Below are 21921 nucleotides of genomic sequence, written 5' to 3'. Positions count from 1 at the left end.
TTTGATTTTATCTGAACTTGATCATAACTTTGGTAGGTCAGATTTTATACTCGGGACCATTTTGGTTCCGGATGGTATTTGATTTGGCGTGATGAGAACATTATGACGTACAACGGTGGTAAAGTCGTTGATTGATACAGGTTTACTCGCTCCGGTGGGAGGCAGTAGCGGCGGAACACCTTCAATTAAGTGGAGGGGGGAGGGGACACTGCCGACTTTTGGTCCCATTCTTTCCATGCAACGCCCATAGGGCTAATGTTAAAATGCCCAAATCAGAGGGGGCACGGTGCCCCGGTGCCCTCCCCGTTCCGCCGCCTATGGTGGGAGGGCGGCGTGTGGGACTCAGAAGGAGACTAATGGCTTGTGTTGTGCCTTTGGTAGGACCCTCACTCAGTATCACCGATGAAGGGCCTTCAGAGCCTCAATTAGGTGACCTTTAGAGGCACTGGTGTGGGGTCCTCACATACGCCCGTGTGGCCCCTCAGAGGTGCTAGTGTGAATCCCTCATAAGCACCGGTGAGGGTCCTCACAGAATACAGACGCCGTTGTGGACCCTCAGAGACACTGGTGTGGGTCCGTTACATGTGGGTGTGTGGCCCTTAGAGCTGCTGGTGCGAACCCTTTAAAAGTCGGCAGGGGGCCCTCAACGACCGGGGAGGGGGACCTCAGACCGGCAAGGGGCCCACAGAGGCCGGCGGCATCTTCAGAAGCCCTGTGGGGTCCTTAGATACCGACAAGGTACTCTGAGACGCCAGTGCGGCCCTCAGTCTCTGATGTAGGGCCCTCAGAGTTGCAGGTAGGTGGCCGTCAGATATGCTTTTGCCGAACCCTCACAGGCGCAGGTGTGGGTACCTCAGAGCCACCAATATAGGGTTGCATAAATGGTGTGGCACTGGCTTGGGGGACCCTCAGTGGTGTCCTTATGGGCCCTTAGAACCACTGGTGTGGGTATCTCAGAGGTGCTGGTTGTGAACCCTCAGAGGCCCTGCTGAGGGCCCTCACGGTCTCCGTTATGGGATCCTCAGAAGCCGGCGTAGACCCTGACGGAGATCTTAGTGTGGCTACTTAGGGGCTCATGAGGTGCTATTACGAGACCTGTGAGGTCTTTCTCAGCTGAAATATAGTCAGCGTGGACCCTCAGAGGTCAGTTGGTACCGCAGGGGTCTTTATGGCCGGGTGGGCTCTCAGAAGCACCAGTGAGGGCCCTCAGTCTCACAGTCGTCGTAATGGGGCCGTCTGAGACATTGGTGTGAGGCCATTACTGATTACAGGTTGGCGTAAGGCCCTAGATATGGCCCCTCTTGGGCCGGCAAGGACTCTCAGAGGCACGCTAGCGGCCATAAGAGGCCGGTAAAGGGCCCTCAGAGGCCGCCAGTAGCCTTCAGAAGCCGGCGTGTAACCCTCATGGACAATTTAGTGAGGCTTCTTTGGACTCACGAGGTGCTGTTACGAGCCCTATTCTTTCTGAATCGAAATATGGCCAGCATAGACCCTGAGCGGTAAACTGGTGCCACAGAGCCCCTCCGACCCGAGGGGTCCTCTGAATGCGATAGGGGGGGGGGGACTACATGGCACGTGCCTCCTGGGACCCCCTGACTACGCTACTATTTCATATGCGTCATGTCAAGTATTTTGGGCTTGCACCCCAACTTGAAGAATGTTCCTGGGCCCCTGTGACAATATATTGTATTCATTATAGGTATTCGTCATTAGCTTGCACTCTCTGCAATCTGCCCATACTATTATTTGTCCCTAGACGCGCTTACAGAAAGCAGGGATAAGCCCATACAGTCAACGGCCTGTTAGTTTCGCAAACAGCCGCCAGGGGCGCTAGGGTCGCCTATGTTGTGAGATAGGGCAAACTTCTCTCGCTCGGCGCCGCCTGGGGGTTCGTCTTCGTCTTCGTCTTTGTGGTTGTCGGCCTCCCGCCAGAGGCGATTTCGGCCGTGCCGTGTTTCTGGGTTTGGCTTCCCAGGAGGCAGACCTCCTGCGGTACTGATGGCGCTCCTGCGGTCTGAGTGGCGGTACTGATGGCTCTTTGCCTCTTTGGCGTGACGGTAATACGCTTGGCGTGGAAAGCGCAGAGGTCGGTGTCCTCGGAGAGGTCGGCCAGATAGGTCTCGCTGGCCTTCTGCAAATCCGCAACGGCATCGCTCCGGATGCGCAGATTAGTCTGGGGGTCCTTTCAGCTGTGGTCTCTGAAAGGACTCTGAAATTTGTTTTCAATCTTTTTTTTTTCTTTTCTTTTTTTATATTTATTATTATTATTATTATTGCTTTTTTGTGGGCTTTGTTTTTTTTTTGTTTTTTTTTGTGGGCGCTTTTTTTTTTGCCTCTTTTGCCTCTTTTGATATCTTCGACACATATTTTCACACAAAATAAACAGTCACACACATACAAGGAACATTCAGAGATTTGACACTTCAGTGATAATATTGATATTTTTTTTCATTATATAAATATATATATATTTTTTTTTTTAATCATCTTTTTTTATTTTTTTTTAATTTTATTATGATTATTATTATTGCTTTTTTATGGGCTTTTTTTGGCTCTTTTTTTTTTGCCTCTTTTGCCTCTTTTGATATCTTCAAAACATATTTTCACACAATAAACAGTCACACACATACAAGGAACGTTCAGAGATTTGACACTTCAGTGATAATATTTTTTTTCCATTACATATATGTATTTTTTTTTTCATCTTTTTTATTTTTATTTTTATTGTTATTTTTTTATTTTTTTTTCAAATCTTTTTTATCACATTCTTTTTTTTTTGTCTCCTTTGTTGATGCGTGGGGGGGGGGGGCGGCCCGGGCAGCGAGCGGCACGTCTCGAAGTTGGAGGTTGCGCCGCCCCCGCCCCCCAGGCCAGCCCGTGCTCCTCCTTTGTTGATGCGTGGGGGGGGGGGGCAGCCCGGGAGGCGAGCGGCAGATCTCGAGGTTGGAGACGGTGCCACCCCCGCCCCCCAGGCCGCCCCGTGGTTCCTTCTTGTTTGTGCGTTTCTGCCGGCCCGGGAGGCGAGCAGCAGGTCTCGAAGTTGGAGACGATGCCGCTCCCGCCCCCCAGGCCGGCCCGCGGCTCCTCTTGTTGATGCGTGGTGGGGGGGGGGGACGGCCCGGGAGGCGAGCGGCAGGTCTCGAAGTTGGAGTTGGCGCCGCTCCCGCCCCCAGGCCGACCCGCCCCCCTCTGTGCTTTTCTGCCGGCCCGGGAGGCGAGCAGCAGGTCTCGAAGTTGGAGACGATGCCGCTCCCGCCCCCCAGGCCGGCCCGCGGCTCCTCTTGTTGATGCGTGGTGGGGGGGGGGGACGGCCCGGGAGGCGAGCGGCAGGTCTCGGAGTTGGAGTTGGCGCCGCTCCCGCCCCCAGGCCGACCTGCTCCCCCTCTGTGCTTTTCTGCCGGCCCGGGAGGCGAGCAGCAGGTCTCGAAGTTGGAGACGATGCCGCCCCCGCCCCCCAGGCCGGCCCGCGGCTCCTCTTGTTGATGCATGGTGGGGGGGGGGGGGACGGCCCGGGAGGCGAGCGGCAGGTCTCGAAGTTGGAGTTGGCGCCGCTCCCGCCCCCAGGCCGACCCGCCCCCCTCTGTGCTTTTCTGCCGGCCCGGGAGGCGAGCAGCAGGTCTCGAAGTTGGAGACGATGCCGCCCCCGCCCCCCAGGCCGGCCCGCAGCTCCTCTTTTGTTGATGCGTGGTGGGGGGGGGGGGCGGCCCGGGAGGCGAGCGGCAGTCTCGAAGATGGAGTTGGTGCCACTTCTGCCCCCAGGCCGACCCGTCCCCCTGTGCTTTTCTGCCGGCCCGGGAGGCGAGCAGCAGGTCTCGAGGTTGGAGACGATGCCACCCCCGCCCCCCAGGCCGGTCCGCGGCTCCTCTTTGTTGATGAGTGGTGGCGGGGGGGGGGCGGCCCCGGAGGCGAGCGGAGGTCTCGAAGTTGGAGTTGGTGTCACCTCCGCCCCCAGGCCGACCCCCCCCCCCTTTGCTTTTCTGACGGCCCGGGAGGCGAGTGGCAGGTCTCCAGGTGATGGTGCCGCCCCCGCCCCCCGGCCGGCCCGTGGCTCCTCTTTGTTGAGGCGTTTCTGCCGGCCCGGGAGGCGGACGGCAGGTCTCGAAGTTGAAGTTGGTGCTGCCACCGCCCCCCAGGCCGGCTCGGCCGCTGCTTGCTGCTGCTGTTGCTTGTTTGTGCTGCTCTTTTTTTTCTCTCTCTCTCTTTCTCTTTTTTTATTTTATTTTATTTTTTTATTTTATTTTATTTTTATTATTATTATTTTTTTCCATTTTTTTAATTTAAATTTTTATTTTTTTATTTTGATTTTTTTTTATTCTTTTTATTCTTTTTCATCTTTTTTATCTTCTTTTTTTTGAGAGAGAGAGAGCACATACGTACATGTCATACACAGGCATGCATACAGGTACAAAATTACACTTTTTCTTTCTTTCCTTTCTTTTCCTCTTTTTTTTCTTTTTTTTTCTCTCTTTTTTCTCTTTTTTTCTCTTTTTTTATCTTTTCTCTCTTTTTTTTTTCCTCCTCTTTTTTTTCTCCTCTTTTTTTTCTCCTCTCTTCCTCTTTTGTTCAGCTTTTTTTTTTCTTGTCTCCTCTACGTCATAGAGGAGAGGTGTTAAATTCTCATTCACAAATGTGCACATCGCTGAAAATGTGCACCGGTGAACGAGAATTTTAATATCATACCTTACCTCACTTGGAGGTAAGATCATGTAATTAAAAGTGATCATAAGTCTCTAAAGATGCCTGAATCAAAAATGAATTTAAGGAGAAGTTTTGTGATGTCTGCATTTTGGTCGTTTAGAAGGGTTGTGATGTTGAAGGATAGGTTGTTTCGGAAACAATAATTTTGAAGCTCTTGTCGCTGTTGATTGTGGTTTTGGCATTCAATTAATATATGTTTAACCGTGATTTGCGAGTTACAGGTTGGGCAGTTTGGAGGATCTGATTTAAGAAGGAGGTAGGAATGGGTGATATATGAATGTCCTAGGCGGAGGCGGGCTAAACACATTTCCTGTAATTTGGAGTTCTGGTTTTTAGTTTTTGTTGTTATTTCTGGTTGGATTTTTCTCAGGAAACATTTGGACTTATCCCATTCTAATTGTGATTTTATGTTTAGTTTATTTTTGAGAAGGGAAAGGAAGTCTTGAGATGAGTAGGGGATTTTACCAATATTGGTTTGATTCAAGGCATCTTTAGCGAGTTCGTCAGCTTTCTCATTTAGATGAATGCCGGTGTGAGAGGGGATCCATACTAATTTTGGGGGGCATGCCATTTGTCTTTGTAATTTGATAATTTCTTTGATAAGGGGATGACTGTTTAAATGCTTTTCGTGAATGGAAGTAATAGCCGAAAGGGAGTCTGATAGAATCATAGATTTAAAGATGTTTTTTAGTTTTATTTGGGCATAGGCCGCCAGGATGGCGTATAGTTCTGCGGAGAAAATGGACGCCCATCCTGGCAGCCTTGTTTTAAGAACCGTGGTTTGCTCCTGTTTAAACCGACTCACCACCGCTGCCGCTGTTTTGTTTTCCTGTGTGTTTTTTGAACCGTCAGTGTAGAAGAAAGTGTATCCTAGATGTTCAGAGGTAATTTGGTGATGAAGTGCCTGAATTTCAATGTCGGTGTACATATGTTTTGGTTGGTCGATGAGAAGGATAACTTGCGGGCTTTTGGAGGCCCACCACGCCACCGGTATGTTCGTGTGTGGTGGTGAGTGTAGTGTTATGTTGACTGTGTCTGTTAGTGTAGTGATTCTGCTGCCGTATGATGTTTTCTGGTGTATGTTGTTTGTATATCTACGGTGTGATCTGTATTTTATATATGGTATGCAGGGGTGATTATTTGTTTTTTGAATTTTGTGGAAGTATCTGAGTAGTGATTCGGTACGTCTATCGGTGAGAGTTGAAATGTTGTTGTAAATATGGAGGGATTGAGTTGGGGTGGTTCGATAGGCGGATGTGATAATTCGTAAGCATGTGTTTTGGATAATATCTAATTTCTGTAAGTGTGTTTTAGCTATGTTTTCAAATATGATAGATGCGTATTCGAGGATCGGCCTAATGATGGATTTATAAATGTTAAGTAAAGTTTTCCGGTCGCCGCCAAAATCTGTACCAGAGAGTGCTTTGAGAATATTGATCCGTTTTCTTGCTCTGGTTGAAATTTGTTCAATGTGTAATCTGAAAGTGAGTCCTCGGTCTAATATGATTCCTAAAAATTTTGCGTCGTTTCGAATTTCGATATTACTATTGTCAATTTGGAGGGGCAATGGATTAATTGGTTTTCTGCTGCCAAATATTACGCATTGAGTTTTTTCGGGTGATATATGGAGATTAAGAGGTCGGAGGTTGTTCTGTACAGTTTTTAGGGCACGGTCTAGGTTATTAAGTGCTGTGTTGGAGCTTTTGTGTGAGGACCAGATAGCTATGTCGTCAGCGTATATTGCGATTTTGGATGGAGCAGGAACGGATTTGACAGTAATGTTTAAGGCCAGGATAAAGAGGAGAGGGCTGAGAACGGAGCCTTGCATGAGTCCGGAAGTTGGAGTTTTGGGATGGGATATATGGTTGAGGAATTTAACTTGAAAGGATCTCTTTGTTAGGTATGTATTAAGATAATGGAGAAGGTGTCCGTTGATTTTGGTTTTTAGATAGTAAAGGAGAGGCTGGATATTAAGGGTATCATAGGCATTTTTTAGATCCAGAAAGAGAGCTGCTGTATATTGTTTGGAGTGGAAGGCATTTCTTATATCGGCTGTTATTTTGACTAAATTATCGAAAGTTGATCTGCCGGGTAGAAAACCACACTGATTTGGGGATATGAGGTTTTGTTTTTCAATGATATAGAGGAGTCTGTTTTTAATGATCCGTTCAAAGATTTTGTGAATGGTGTTTGTAAGGGAGATAGGTCGGTAGCTACTTAGTTTGGTGGGGTCTTTGTTTGGTTTGTTTATAGGAATGATATGGGCGTGGAACCAGTTTTCAGGATAGGAGTGCGTGGAAAAGGCGTAGTTTAATGAGTAGAGGAGAGCTAATTTAGCGGTTTGTCCCAGGTTCTTGAATAGGTGATAGTGAATTTGATCTGGGCCAGGACATGAGTTTCCGGTTCTGTTGATGGCGTTATCTAATTCGTATAAAGTAAATGGGAGGTTATAAACTTCGGTGGTGGTTTCTTCTGGGATAATTAAGGGTAATGGAGGGGGGATGCTCGAGGATATTGATCTATAAAAAATTGAAAATTGTTCTGAAATTTCTTGTGGGTTTGTAAATGTGTTGTTATTATGGATAATGTATGTCGCTTTTTGTGTTGAGGTTTTCAGTCCTTTAAATGCTTTAAGTATGCCCCAAATTTTAGAGAGAGGAGTGAATCTGTTAAAGGAGTTTGCGAGCTCTTCGAAAGATGTTCTTTTGGCTTGTTTGATTACTTTTCTACATCTTGCTTTTGCTTTTTTGTAATTAATAAAGTCTTCTTCAGAGCGAGATTTTTCATATCTGTGTCTAGCCGTGTTCCTGAACGTTATAGCTCGTTGGCAATCGTAGTTCCACCATGGTACAGATTTTGGTTTGGCATTGTTGTTTGGTTTTGTTTGTGGTATGTGTAGTTTTGCTGTTTCTGTAATGCTTTCAATGAATTGTTCGGGTGTGGGTTGTCTTTCAATCACGTTTTCTAGGGTGTTTGTAAAGGAATACCAGTCTGCTTTTTTAAGGTTAAATCGTGTGTAAGAACGGTGTTGTGTGGTAGTGTGTCCTAGTGTGATATGGATTGGTAAGTGGTCGCTGAAGTAAGGGTCTGGTGAAGTTTCCCATGTTGTTGAAAGTGCGAGTGTTGATGAGGTGGCTGTGATATCTGGTGTGGTGTCAGAGTGTGTTGTGGTTCTTGCAGGGAGTGTAGGGGAGCCGTCATTGTTGATGACTAGCTGAAGGTTATCTACGAGTTCTAACAGAATTTTGCCTTTGGAGTCCGGAAGTCTTCTACTTCTATCCCATAGTGGGTGGTGGGCGTTAAAGTCTCCACATAAAATAAAAGGGGATGTCAGAGAGGTTACTAGGGTTTCTAAGTCTTGGATAAATTCTGAAAAATTAATGTCCGGCGGGGCGTAAGTGTTTATAACGGTTAGAAAGTTTTGATTGGTGCTGATTTCGAATGCTTGGATGTCAAAAGTTGTAGTGATTTGGATTTCTCGGAAGGCTATATTATTTTTAATGTATGTGCATACACCTCCTTTTCTTTTGAGAGGTTGAAAAAGTGCATCTTTTCGAATGAGAGAATAGGTTGCAATTTCGAAATTATACGGATCAGATGGTTTTAAATGAGACTCTTGAAGACAAATGACCGATTTTGAAGAAGAAATTAATGCTTGTTTTAGTTCGGACCAATTTTCAGGGACTCCCCTCACATTCCACTGCAAGAGTGTTATATTTTTGTTGTGGGTGGGTGTGCTATGTGTGGTGGAGTGGTGAGGCATTACTGCTGTGTACTGTGTTTACTGTTTGTGTCGGAGTGTGAAGTGAAAGTCGGAGGGAGCCGACTGGAGGCGTGTGCGGCGGGTCTTCGGTGGCGAGGTGGGACTCGTGGAGTTCGAGGTCGAGGCCGACTGGGATGAGTCGTTAGACTCGTCCGAGGACCGAGGTGGTGGTGGCGGTCGGTTCTTGGGCATAGGTTCGGGTTCGGGTTCAGTTCCCACACTGGCGCCCGGCCTGGGAGTCGGTTCCTCAGACGGTGGTGGGTTGGCCGGGCGTCGTCGCGGGTCCCGGTCAGAGACCCCGGGTGGGGTCTGGGCGGCCACCTCAAGCCGCTGCGCGGAGCGGGCAGCACCGCTCTGCACGCTGGCCGGTCGGGGAGGAGGGGTTGGGCGGTAGTGAGAGGGAGGAGGTGCAGGGGACCGGCCAGACGAGGAGTGGGGCTTAGGGAGATGAGGGTACTCCGCCTCAGTCAGCGGAGGAGGGTGGGAGGGTCTGACTGAGGTCGAAGGGGGAGGAACAGGATTGGATGAGGGGTGGGAGTCCACGTACGCGCGAGCGTCGCGGGGGTCCCAGCCCCTACGGATGAGGAGGGTGACCTGGGTCTCAGAGATCCAGCGGGGACAGGATGGGTCGTTCGCGGTGTGGGCGCCGCCACAGCCTGCGCACAGAGGATCTTCGGCAGGACACTGGGAGGATTCGTGCCCCGCCTCGGCGCAGTTGGAGCACGTGGAGGAGTCGGATCGGCAGTGCTGCTGGCGGTGTCCATAGCGCTGGCACCGCCGGCAGCGGAGAGGTTTGGGAGGGACTGCACGGACGGGGAAGGATAGGTAGGCGGCCAGGATGTAGGGGGGAGGTTCAGCGGTGGAGAAGGTTAGGATAAGAACTTTTGGAGAGCGGGGCGGGCGATACACGGCGGTAACGCCCACCCGGGAGAAGCCCTCCTCCAGTTCGGACAGGGACAGGTGCTGGAGGGATGGAGCGTAGATGGAGCCCTGGCTTTGGTTCAGGTGGGGCGGAGCCCACACCTTCACCTCAGCACCGGCGATTCGCCGGAGACCGAGCAAAACTCGCTTCTCCGACGCCTCGCAGGCGACGAGGAGGTCGCCCCCTCGCAGCGGCCGGGCACGGGGACAGCGCCCGATCGCCGACGAGAGTGCGTCCCCCACCGCCCAGGGGGAAAGGTCGGAAAGGGGAGAGCCGTCCATACGGCGGATGCGGACAAAGGATGGGACAGGAGTAGAGGAGAATTGGAAGGAGGATGAGGCAGGGTTACGGGACATGGTGGAGGTAGGAAAGTGAGGTGGGTGTGGGAGTGCGTGGGTGTTGAGGGGGTGGTGTTGGGTAGTGGTGGTGTTGTATGAGCGTAAGTGGGTGTTGTCTTGTGTTGTGTTGGTAGTGGTGAGGTGCAGCAAAGTGTGACTTACAAACGTGGTTGGTGTCGAGACGAAGGCAGCGGCAGCGAAGGTAGCAAGTCGGTTGAAGAGCGAAACACGACTGTTGTGGCCTGGGGGTTAAAATTTGCGGGAAATTAACAATGCCACGCCCTTTCCACATGAGTGGAGCACAATAAAATCGATGGAGCACCTTGCATTGCGATTAGTGACACACCCTAGTGTGTACGCATAGGAACAGTCCAAATATTTCAGAATCACAATGATTTGGACCACCCGTGACGACCAAGGTGTCGTTTTTGCTGATAGCCTCTAGAAAGGTCATCCGAGTCATTTGAGGCTACAAACAGCTTTTTGCCAATAACTTGGAAAGAGATAGAACGCTGGGGTTGGCCTCATTGTATTTGTCTTGCCGAAACACATCGACTGATATACAACATGACCTTTTCCGGTCAGGGTATGACCTTGACCTGAGGTCAAATTTTGAAGTTGACCTTTCTAGGTCAAATTATAGTTCATTCGACGCGTCTCGGCGATAGGAACACGATTCTGGCAATAGAAATGTCCTAGCTTTTTTAATCAAAAGTTATTGTCGAAAAACACTTCGTAATTCCAACCCATTCGCAGCTAGTTAACACCAGCTAGCATTTTTGGCGCGCTCAATCGTGCTCAGATCCATAGTGCGCCGGCGCGGCAGCCACGTGGGACCGTACCCCGCCCCCCCCCCCCCCCCCCCGACGCCGCCGCCGGCGGCCATGCTCCTCCACCGGTTCGCGTCAGGAACCAATCGGCGGCCCCGTGTCGGGCCGCTGGCCAATCGGCGCCGGGGCGGCCCCGGCCGCTGCCTGGCGTCCGTGGCGGCCGCCGTCAAGTCGCTCACTCTCGGCCGCCGCCTCCCTCCCGGTGGCGTCTGTTCCCCGTCAGCTCTGGGCCCGGCCGCCGGTGTCTGCGCCGTTCCGCACACAGTTGCTGTGGCCAGCGCACTGAACTCTGCGGATACACGAGATCACACCTGTATCACAGAGGTTCGATGCGGTTAGCTGCTCCAACTATTCGACGTCGGGTGGCTGCCGTGCCGCCGCCGCCGCCGCTCCACTGTCGCTCGCCCGGCCGCGGGGCGACTGCGTTGGTCTCGTCACACGATATCGTAAACTGTGACTAGACTGAACTCAGTCGCCCTTCGGCAGGGAGTCGGCCGCGCAGTGGCGCGCCGTGGGCGCAGTCTCCGGTGGGCGCGTCACTCTGCTGGTACAGTGAGTTGTGACTTGTATCACAGAGTAACGTTCCCCTCGGAGAGCCGCGCCGCTTCCCAGCCAACTGAAACGGCCGCGCGACGGCCAGAGCACGTGTGGAAAACGACACGCCAATACCTACATGTTATAAGGAAATAGTTGACTTTCCTGAAATAAGTTTTTTTTGTAATGGATTTATGATTTATTTTATGCTGGAAAGTGGAAATGATGGGAAAAGAAAAGCCGTTTTAAAAAGGGATTATTTTCTTTGTTTCAATATAGGAGGAACTGTTTTTATCTTTAGTACAAGCTACGTACTATTTGCAGCGGAAGGTAACGATGCATTGACCAAGCAATTTAAACCTGCATAGACTATCATTAAGTTGTGGACAAAAACAGCGCGCATTTGATACACCTGTCTGCAAGCTGAATGTCTGAAAGTTTAACCCCTGTGACAGGTGGCTGCATTCCTGGGATTCTTCTACAAGGGACACATTCCTCTACAAGGCACTCTTTTTCAGAACGAGAAATGCAATATTTTTGCCTAGGGTGATCGGTGGGGCGTAAAAGTTGATTTGTGCAAGTCTCAGCTCAAGCTACAAAATTGCTTTTCCAGTTTAAAACACAATGTTAAAACTTAAAAGTGAACTATTTCCTTTAAGTTGTGAACTATTTCCTTTATTCCAGGTAAAATCGAACAAAAATCGGTTGTTTTGCTCCTTACCATCAGCGATTTCTTTATAAATTTGTGAGCGAGTTTCTCCGTCACACCAGACATTACATTGATGTTTTTGCACAATCTGACCACGGGGCTTCTAAACATAGGGCTTTAATTTTTTAACAAAATATCGTATCCTTTATATTGTCGAACGACTATAACATTGGTTGGACTTGTTTGAGTTCAATAATCTAACCGGCATTGTTGTAATAATTTCTTAAACATTTCTTTGAAAGTGCATATGCTTAGAAATGTGACCTTAATTAAAATTTGCTTCATCCGCTCCCTGGTCGGGTCTGTTTCTAACGCGACCTTTTTTTTGGGGGGGGGGGGCTATTCTGCCTCCCTGCCGTAATCTCTGAAACTACTGGACGGATCTGCAAAATTCAAAGGGCGTTCGATAGCCCTGTCAAATTTGTCGAGGGAACTCTAACTTCATTAACCTCGGGGTCACCGATGACGTCACAGGTCAGGTCAAAGATAAAATGTTTTACCGTTCATGGGGCTTCAAGGGAATGCGTTATAGCATCGAGCAAAACGCATTTTATCGAAAATCAGCGATAGTGCGTCAGTTGCCTAATACATATATTGCTATTAGAGGTCACTGATAATACCAGGCCAGCTCACCAAGGGTCAGCACATGAACCCAATTTTGCTAGGGCTTAGCGATGCATGATTTATGGCCAATTTTTTATTTTCAACTGAATGGTGTTAGTTATAGGACCATCAGGAATGGTTTAACTCACTTCCTGGTGGAGGTCAGGTCAGTGTCTGGTCAAAAAAGGTCAAACTTATTGTTGATATTTTTGCATATAATGAGTTTTGGTTCCATGCAGCTCGTTACGGCGAGTCTAATGGTGGTCTTTGTTTTGCGCTACGTGGTCCAGAATTGCTAATAATTGAGTTTGCAAATTTGACGTCATCAATTTTGAACAGTTTTTTCGCTATAACTTGGCAAGAAAGAGGCATCGATCTAACTTTGGTATGCGAATAGAAGTCAATAGGGACTGTGTATTACGTAAATTCCGTTTTTTCCCGTAAATCGAAAATCTTTTGGAATTTTTCGGTAATTACATCCATTTTTTTACTTTTGGGGATCAAAATGAAAACAATTTCAAACTCTTGAGATATCAGTTAAGTAGCCCTGGTAATTCTACACCTTTTATGTCTTTAATGTTTTTCTGTAGCTTCAACGCTATAGGCCTGACAGTTCTTCCCGCGAAACCTTCTTTGGGTCGAAAATGGCAGAACATGACGTCCCTCTGACGTCATTTGCAGCGAACCAATCATAGCCTTTGAAATTGTTTTGGGACAATATGTAAAATTGATGCGCGGGAGGGTACTGAATGTTTGGTGACGATCGGCGCTGCGGTTCTGGAAATATATTTCGAACAGTCTGGAGGGGGGGGGAGGCAAAAATTGCCCTCCTCCCACCAGGGCGCGGGTTAAATATAAAAAAATTGAAATGGAAAAATAATACGCTACCCTCGATTTGGCTAGTTTTTATTTTAATGCATATCATATTCTTCATAATCTGTGAAAAATGGAGTGGGCCATTCAGAACATTGGAAGAAATAGCACTTTCGAACCTACATATGTCTAGTCAAAGTCATGGATGAAGTAGCACCTGGATCGGCAACTCCTCGATGTTTTTGACCACCGCCAGGTGGCAGTGGTGTCGAGCGCTAAGGACGCCGGGGAGCGGGTGCTATTCAAAACAATGGTCGGCGGCGCGTCGTAGGATCGTTTGCCCTGTTTTTTTTTTTAAGGGAAACTACCACCTTTTTCATTTTTATAAGATTGCACAATTCGAATTTTAGAAGTCGTTCTGTGCAGGTTTCAGACTTACCGGATTCTTCAAACACGATCTTTCGATAAACGATTCCAGAGTCGCTTGCGAGTCTAAAATAGTACGTGCGAAAATCCTTCATCACTATTTTCATGATGGCCGACGGCGAAATTGTTACCTTGAATGGCGCACTTCATACATCTATCACGCAATTTCCGAAGGTAAGCTACAACGTTATTTTTCCAATGTAAGCCTCACGCCCGTTCCACATTTAAAGAAAAAGGCAAAAAATGATGCCAACACACAACCAAATACCCTCGTACCACCATACCCGAACGTTGAATCTGGTTGAATCTCGTCAACCCGGCTTTGTTTACTTTTGCGGCGTATCGATTCGCCGGGTCCAAAGCCGGGAATTCCGGCGCCAACGTTGAGTGAATGGTACTAATGTTTACTAATCTCCAAAGCTTGTCCAAAGCCACAGCATCGGCAAATCGATTTCTGCTTTCTTTTTGCAAAATGAAAAATGCGAAACGCCTGCATATGTCTAAACGCCTACATATGAAAACTTAGTCTTTGAAAATAATTTAACTGGTAATACATTAAGAATTTTCATAACCTAGGATGATATTATTATGTTGATATTCGGCAAAATCGTAAATTAACTTTTGATTTGAAGTTTCGTAGAGAAGCTCCGATTTCACGCGATTCAAATACATAGTGACAGTTGAGGAATCGGGTGAGTTTGAACGTAAAAATAGTACAAAAAGTGGGTCAAATCCCAATTTCAACATTAAATTACTCGTGACTCAGACCGAATTTCGAAAATCTGATTTCAGTTTCGTAAAGTGGAGTGCTGATTCTACCAAATATCAAATTTTGTATTTTAGCTGACAATTTACCTTTAAGTTAGTTTAGAGCAGATAAAGCTTAGACGGTTTCAGAAGATGGAGGAAGATGGCAAGGTAAGACTGGTAAGGTTTTCTTATGGTTGGAGGATCTGAGTGGCCTAAAATATTACTGTAGGTAAAGAGCGGCTGTTGATACTGGCACGCATTGCTTCTCGCCGTATGTCGTCAAAAATTGTATAATTTAGGCCGTAATTGGTGAATTACTCATTTATGAGCATATTTGATTCAACCAAGGGTTGACAAATACAAATATGAGCATATTTGTCAACCCAAGGGTTGACAAAGATCTGTGATCGAACATAGGTACCCGAATTTTGCTAATTTGCATTTTTATTCAGATCATATTGAGGATTCGGTCAATCAAATATGCTCATAATAATTATGATGATATTCCTCACGACGCTTAACTCTCTTAAATTACCCATTTATGTCTATTTATATGTTTGTTATAGGTTTGTTATGTCTGTTATGTTTGTTATAAGTTTGGCGCAGCATATCTCAAGCTTATACATGCCGCTGATATAGCCATGGTTTTGTTTATGACACAATTTCGGTTTTGTTAGCGCATGATAGATGGTGGATGATGCAATAGTTCTGAATTGCCTAAGTTTTTGTCAAGTTTTTAGTTAAGCAAAATCAGTTAGTGTGCCATTATTTTTTTAACTCAATATTTATTATGCTATTGAAAACGGTTTCTGTTTTATCTTGTGTAGTGCCAATACAATACATATAAATTGGTCCACTGCTCAGTACTCACTGCTCACCCATATCAGTTGCCTATGTATTTCTCTGAATGGCTGACTAGAGTGCAACACTCTTCAGGAGCAGTTGACTGGCATCATGTCATTTCAGCTACTTTGTATAACCTACTTGCCAATTTCAAAAATAGAATTGAATGATATTGAATAAAAAACACATTTAATTAAATCAAGTTCTCAGGCTGAAAAACTGAACCATCTGACTGCAAAAAGAAAGCACAACGGCAGCCAGTGTCAACCACAAAAGAGTGCCGGCCCTGGTCCCTGACATCAGCTTCCTTCTTTTCTCAAAAGGTCCAGGGATGTACGAAGAAGTTTGTGAGTTTTCCTCTATTGAATGATATATAACAATCACTTTTTTAGCTAGCCAAATTATGTGTAGATATCAGATAGATTTAAGTAAGATCAAAGCCATTTTCAACCATGGTGTATCAGAAATATCCGGACACTTTGCTTTATCGTAGGTACTTCTGCTCTCTGTCCGTCATGGAGCTGCTTGACTTTAACCCGACAGGCGGTGGATCTCCCGGCCACCTTCCGCGCGGTGGGGGAGGGGGCATTTTTGCCTCCTCCCCCGTAACTCCGGAACTACTGGACGGATCCGGAAAATTCAAACGGCGTTCGATAGCCCTGTCAAATTTGTTGAAGGAATTTTAATTTCAATGACCTCGGGGTCACCGATGACGTCACATGTCAGGTCAAAAATAAAGTGTTTCACCGTTCACGGGTATTCTAGGGAATGCGCTCACGGTTCGTCGGAAGCTCACGGTTCGTCACAAAAGAAACGAAATATACCATTCGAAAGCTGACCTGGGTATGTATGTATGTTACAGGGAGTTTGAGAAATCCGTGAGCTTGCAAACTCCCTAGGGTGTTGGTATGTAGGGGAGAGTGGGGTAAGATGCCCAGGGTGGGAAAGACGCCCCACCCCCTCTAACGGCAAAACAAAAAATATTACCTGGAAATTAATGCTTTTAGCGTAAAGCGGAAAACTTCCTTGTTTACTGCACAGAACTTTGCCAAGCTCAGTTTGGCAACGGTGGGCTGGTGTTTGCTTGTTTTATATGTGCTGCTTTCAAAAAATATTTTAGTGTCAAAACATTGTGAATATCAAAGAAGATATATAATTTTCAAAGTCCCTTGCTATTGTCGTGATGCATTTATATGCGTGTACTTTGTCCCAACTAGTTGTTTCAGGGTGTAGTTGTAGCATTAACAAGTTTTACTGATAAACCCGCGCGGGGCTGGGGGGGGGGGGTAAATTTTACCCCCCCTCGCGAATTTTTGCGATATCTCAAAAACGGCGGCGCGCAGCGCCGCCAAACTTTCAGTACCTTTTCTTACATCAATTTGACACGTACCCTGAAAATTTCAGCGAAATCCGTCGGAAAATTTTTGAGAAATTGACGTTTTAGTGACGTCATGTTCGCCATTTTCGCCTCAAAAACGGCAAAAGTTCAAACGCCGCTAACATCTTCATTTTTAAAGGAATCAAGACGTAACAAAAAAGGTTATACGTAATTTTACTTTGTCTATCAAATGGCTATCTCGGTTTTTTGCAAATTTTGGATTTTGGCCTAAATTTTTTCAAAAAACTGACTTTTTTGGGAAAATCATAATAAAATCCAAAATTTTGAGTCTATCGAAAAAACCGGAATATATGTCAGAGAAGCGGTCTATGTGCACCTACATACCAAATTTTAGAAGAATCGGTTCAAAAATGTGGGAGTAATTCAAACTTTTATGACGTCACGACACACAATTTTTTTGAAAAATGACTTTTTTGGAAGTTCTAGACCTCGTACGGAAACAAAAATAGCACCATTCGATTCGCCGTGAAAAACTGCATCATATAAACACCTTTTTAAGCCTTAAAAACCAACATCAAAATTTGACCTCACTTGACCTGACCTTGACCTGACCTCGACCTGAAATTCATCCAGAGGTGGTCCATATCACTTATTGAGTGTGCCTATTGAATTCTATGAGTAAAAAGACCCATAAAACATGTGTCGCACATGCCCTTTTCTATATTTTGTTTTTTGGTGACCTGACCTGACCTGACCTTGACCTTGACCTCTGAATGATATTGTATGCAACGAATATTGTCTTGGTAGCCTAAGAACACGTTTTGGGCGATCAGTCTCAGTCCATGACTCCATTCTTCGGCAACTACGGTGCAAGGCCGATACTGTAGAAACTTGCAATTTGTACCCTTGACCTGACCTTGACCTTGACCTCAAACTTTAAATTAAGTACATGTTTTTAGTAGTTCGTGATGAGAGCTTTCGATTGGCGTTTGAATTTTCCAAATCGGACCATTAGTTCGGGAGATAACAGGGGGGGTAAAATTTACCCCCCCCCCCCCAGCCCCGCGCGTTCGGCTGGAGACCCCAGCCCCGCGCGGGTTAAATGTCAATTCGGTACCTTGGGGAAAGATGCCCCCTGACCTGATGGGGAAAGACGCTCCCCTAAATTCGTGTACTGCCCTTCAAGGAACTCGTCGGATCATTTAGTGTACATACTTGTGAAGAGAGACAAAAGCCGATTTGGGACCATCATGAGAGTCCAATACGGTCAGGTGCTCGCCATGTCGGTCTCTTGACCCATACGCCGACTTTTTGGGCGGCATCTGACTCTGAGAGCCCTCACGACGGTCTCTGTGGGTCCCATTATTGGCTCCGATGCCCCTTACGACACTCTTTGAGAGCTCCCACGCTGACCCCAGTTCAGTTCATTTATTCACGCTAATCCGCTTTCGCGGCTTTTCATTAACGCAGTGTCATATAACGTAAAAACGAGTAGTTATAGATAAATGAGCATACACACATACATTCGTACAAAACATCGCAGAACAGTTGCCATGTCAGTGTCAGTGATAAATTGTTATGCTGCCTGCTTCAGAAGTAAAAATCTTCTGAGCGCATATTTAAAAGATGTTCGGCCGTCATAAATTTCACAAAACTGGTTGTACTCGTCCACGCCCCCGTACACCAGTTGTCTCCTACCCGCCTCGGTACGTATTCGCGGGAGACGTAGTCGGCCGGCATTCCGCGTGTCGTGGCCATTAGGCCCCGTCAAATTTTATAAAGTTTTTGGAAGACCAGCTCCCCTGGTGTTTTCCCATTGCTTGTTGGCCCAATAAGAAGTATGCAAAATTTCAGCTTCCTATCTCAACGTTTGCGTCTGCCTCAAAGGCCTCGAAGTTTGCCCCATAGGGCATAATGGAGACTGCAATGCCGGTGTTAGCTGCATTGTCCTGGCAGCGGCGTTCATTGGCACAATATCGCCACGAATCAACTGCTGCCCAAGCAAGAGATGAACCAAACTAGTCTTTGCCATGCCCCCCCCACTCACACCCCTCCCCCTCCTTACCCCCCTGATTTTGTAATGCATCGTTTGATTTCCATGCATTGTTCACGATCACTTTATCTGTTTGTTTTTTTTTTTTTTCAGGATGCCTAAATGCTGATTGAGACTAATATATTAGTACCTAGCTTTAACATGCATGTGCATATGTATATTACTTTCGACTCAATACTGCGGCGGCGACAAACAGATAATTACGAACGACAGCAGCAGCAGGAGACCAATTGACGGCGGGCACGGCACTGGTGACGGTGACGGGTACCGGTGTCACCCACTATGGTCGAGTCTGCGTGTCCGGTGTCGTGGCTTACCTACAAGCACGAAGGTTCTCCTGCGCGGCTTTTTGGAAAACGCTGCAGTGCGGTCTAGGAGTGAACTCCGCAATTAAAAAAAAAAAAACTCGTCATTTCTTTCCATGCAACGACATAATATGAGGACGCCTTTAGGGCCAAAGGGGGCGCCCCAAATTTAAAGGTACAGGACAATGGGCTTGACCTGAATGCCCGTGTATGCTGGATACGCCTCTGCTCTGGAGGCTGAGGGGCGCCATGTTTTTTTTTTTTCTTAATGGGGCGCCCAATCGCCTGTGATCTTTAATGGGGCGCGTGTTACGCTTTGCAGATCAGCATCCGTGGTGTTGACTTGTGTGCCGAGTGCTCTGCCCTCTGGAAGGGGCGCCATCGTTCAGAGGGGCGCCAAATGTTCTTGAGATGTGCCAGTAATATTGAATGGGGGCGCCGGATGTTCTGAAGGGGCGTCAGTGATATTGAATGGTGCGCCAGATGCTCTGAATGGGACGCCAGCGATAATGAATGGGGCGCCCACTCGCCCGTGAACTTCAATGGGGTGCCTGATACGTTTTAGAGACGTGTCGGTGGTGTTGAATGGCGTGCCGAGTGATCAAGAAGTCACTCGGCTTCTTGATCAAGTCACTTCTTGATCACTTGGCACGCCATTCAACACCACCGACTCGTCTCACGTATCAGGCGCCCCATTGAAGTTCACGGGCGAGTGGGCGCCCCATTCATTATCGCTGGCGTCCCATTCAGAGCATCTGGCGCACCATTCAATATCACTGACGCCCCTCCAGAACATCCGGCGCCCCCATTCAATATTACTGGCACCTCTCAAGAACATTCGGCGCCCCTCTGAACGATGGCGCACCTTCCAGGGGGCAGAGCACTCGGCACACAAGTCAACACCACGGATGCTGATCTGCAAAGCTTAACAGGCGCCCCATTAAAGATCACAGGCGATTGGGCGCCCCATTACGAAAAAAAACATGGCGCCCCTCAGCCTCCAGAGCAGAGGCGTATCCAGCACACGCGGGCATTTAAGGTCAAGCCCATTTTCCTGTACCTTTAAATTTGGGGCGCCCCTTTGGGCCCTAAAGGCGTCCTCATATTATGTCGTTGCATGGAAAGAAATGACGAGTTTTTGAAAACTGCAGAGTTCACTCCTAGACCGCACGGCAGAGTTTTCCAAAAAGCCGCGCAAGAGAACCTTCGTGCTTGTAGGTAAGCCACGACACCGGACACGCAGACTCGACCATAGTGGGTGACACCGGTACCCGTCACCGTCACCAGTGCCGTGCCCGCCGTCAATTGGTCTCCTGCTGCTTTTGTCGTTCGTAGTTATCTGTTTGCCGCCGCCGCAGTATTAAGTCGAAATTAATATACATATGCACATGAATGTTAAAGCTAGGTACTAATATATTTGTCTCAATCAGCATTTAGGCATCCTGAAAAAAAAAACAGATAAAGTGATCGTGAACAATGCATGGAAATCAAACGATGCATTACAAAATCAGGGGGTAAGGAGGGGGAGGGGTGTGAGTGGGGGGGGCATGGCAAAGACTAGTTTGGTTCATCTCTTGCTTGGGCAGCAGTTGATTCGTGGCGATATTGTGCCAATGAACGCCGCTGCCAGGACAATGCAGCTAACACCGGCATTGCAGTCTCCATTATGCCCTATGGGGCAAACTTCGAGGCCTTTGAGGCAGACGCAAACGTTGAGCTAGGAAGCTGAAATTTTGCATACCTTTTATTGGGCCAACAAGCAATGGGAAAACACCAGGGGAGCTGGTCTTCCAAAAACTTTAGAAAGTTTGACGGGGCCTAGTGGCCATGGCCGGCAGCGGTGACCAACGTGCTCGCGATCTCGCTTGGGTGGCCGGACTCGACAATGCGTCGTACACCGCACACCCTGTGGTACAATACCAGGTTGTCAGCCGTCAACCATCTTAAGCTGCGCAACACGTCGGATACATGGCCTCGCCTCCGTCGGCCACTTATCACACGAGCGCAGAAATTCAGCACTTTCTGCAGTCGACGCCGCTCTATAGCTCCGCAGGTGCCATACACGGAAAGGCAGTAACGCAGAGTTGATACTACTAACGAGGTCACAATTGGTTTCATGGTCAGTGTTGGTAATACATGCCTCGCGTGGTTTAAGGCCAGGAGTGATCCGGTACACTTTGAGACGACATGGTTCACATGACTATGGAAAGTTAAGTGCTTGTCCATCACAACGCCTAGATTTTTCACAGTTTCGGACTCGTGCATAATAGTCCCAGCGAACCGGATGCTCACGGGAGGCATATCTCGCAGCATCTGGCGGGTGCCAAACACTATCATCTGGCTTTTTGTCGCATTCACCTTCATATCATTAGCGCAGAACCAGTCAAACAGCTTTGATAGTGCACGTTCCATCTTCGATATTAATTGACTCAGATTCGTTTTTTTGCCGGTCACTAAAATCTGCGTATCGTCTGCGAACTGAACAATGCTGACTCCAGGAACATGCAGGCACATATCATTGGCGAAAATGGCGAATAGCAAACAGCTGAGGGAACCGCCCTGATACACACCGGATGTGATGGGGAGCGTCTTTGAGTATGTGTATGAACCGTCTGTATGTCGCATTTTTACTTGTTGTGAATGTCCGCGCAGGTAATCGCTTAGCCATGGAGCGTCAATGTTGTAAAGGCGAAGCTTTGCAAGCAATTTGTCGTGACAAATTACGTCGAAACACTTTGAAAGGTCGAGCAGTACTAAAATGGATATTTCGCCACTGTCCATCGCACGGTACACTTTGTCGGTTATCACAGATAAGGCGGTTTCGGTGGAACGATTTCGCCGGTAGCCATGCTGTGCGTCAGTAAATAAATGATGATCGTTAAAATACTCGGCGAGCTGACCCTGTACTACACGTTCGCAGACCTTCATAATGGCTGGTAACATTGATACCCACGGGTCGCGCTGGCATCTAAGGTCCCCACGATGGTCTTGAGAG

Source organism: Amphibalanus amphitrite, unplaced genomic scaffold (assembly GCF_019059575.1).
Source record: "Amphibalanus amphitrite isolate SeventyFive unplaced genomic scaffold, NRLGWU_Aamphi_draft 000000F_arrow, whole genome shotgun sequence".
NCBI classification, from domain to species: domain Eukaryota; kingdom Metazoa; phylum Arthropoda; class Thecostraca; order Balanomorpha; family Balanidae; genus Amphibalanus; species Amphibalanus amphitrite.
The sequence above is the reverse complement of the archived record's forward strand: the minus strand, read 5'-3'. Positions refer to the sequence as shown.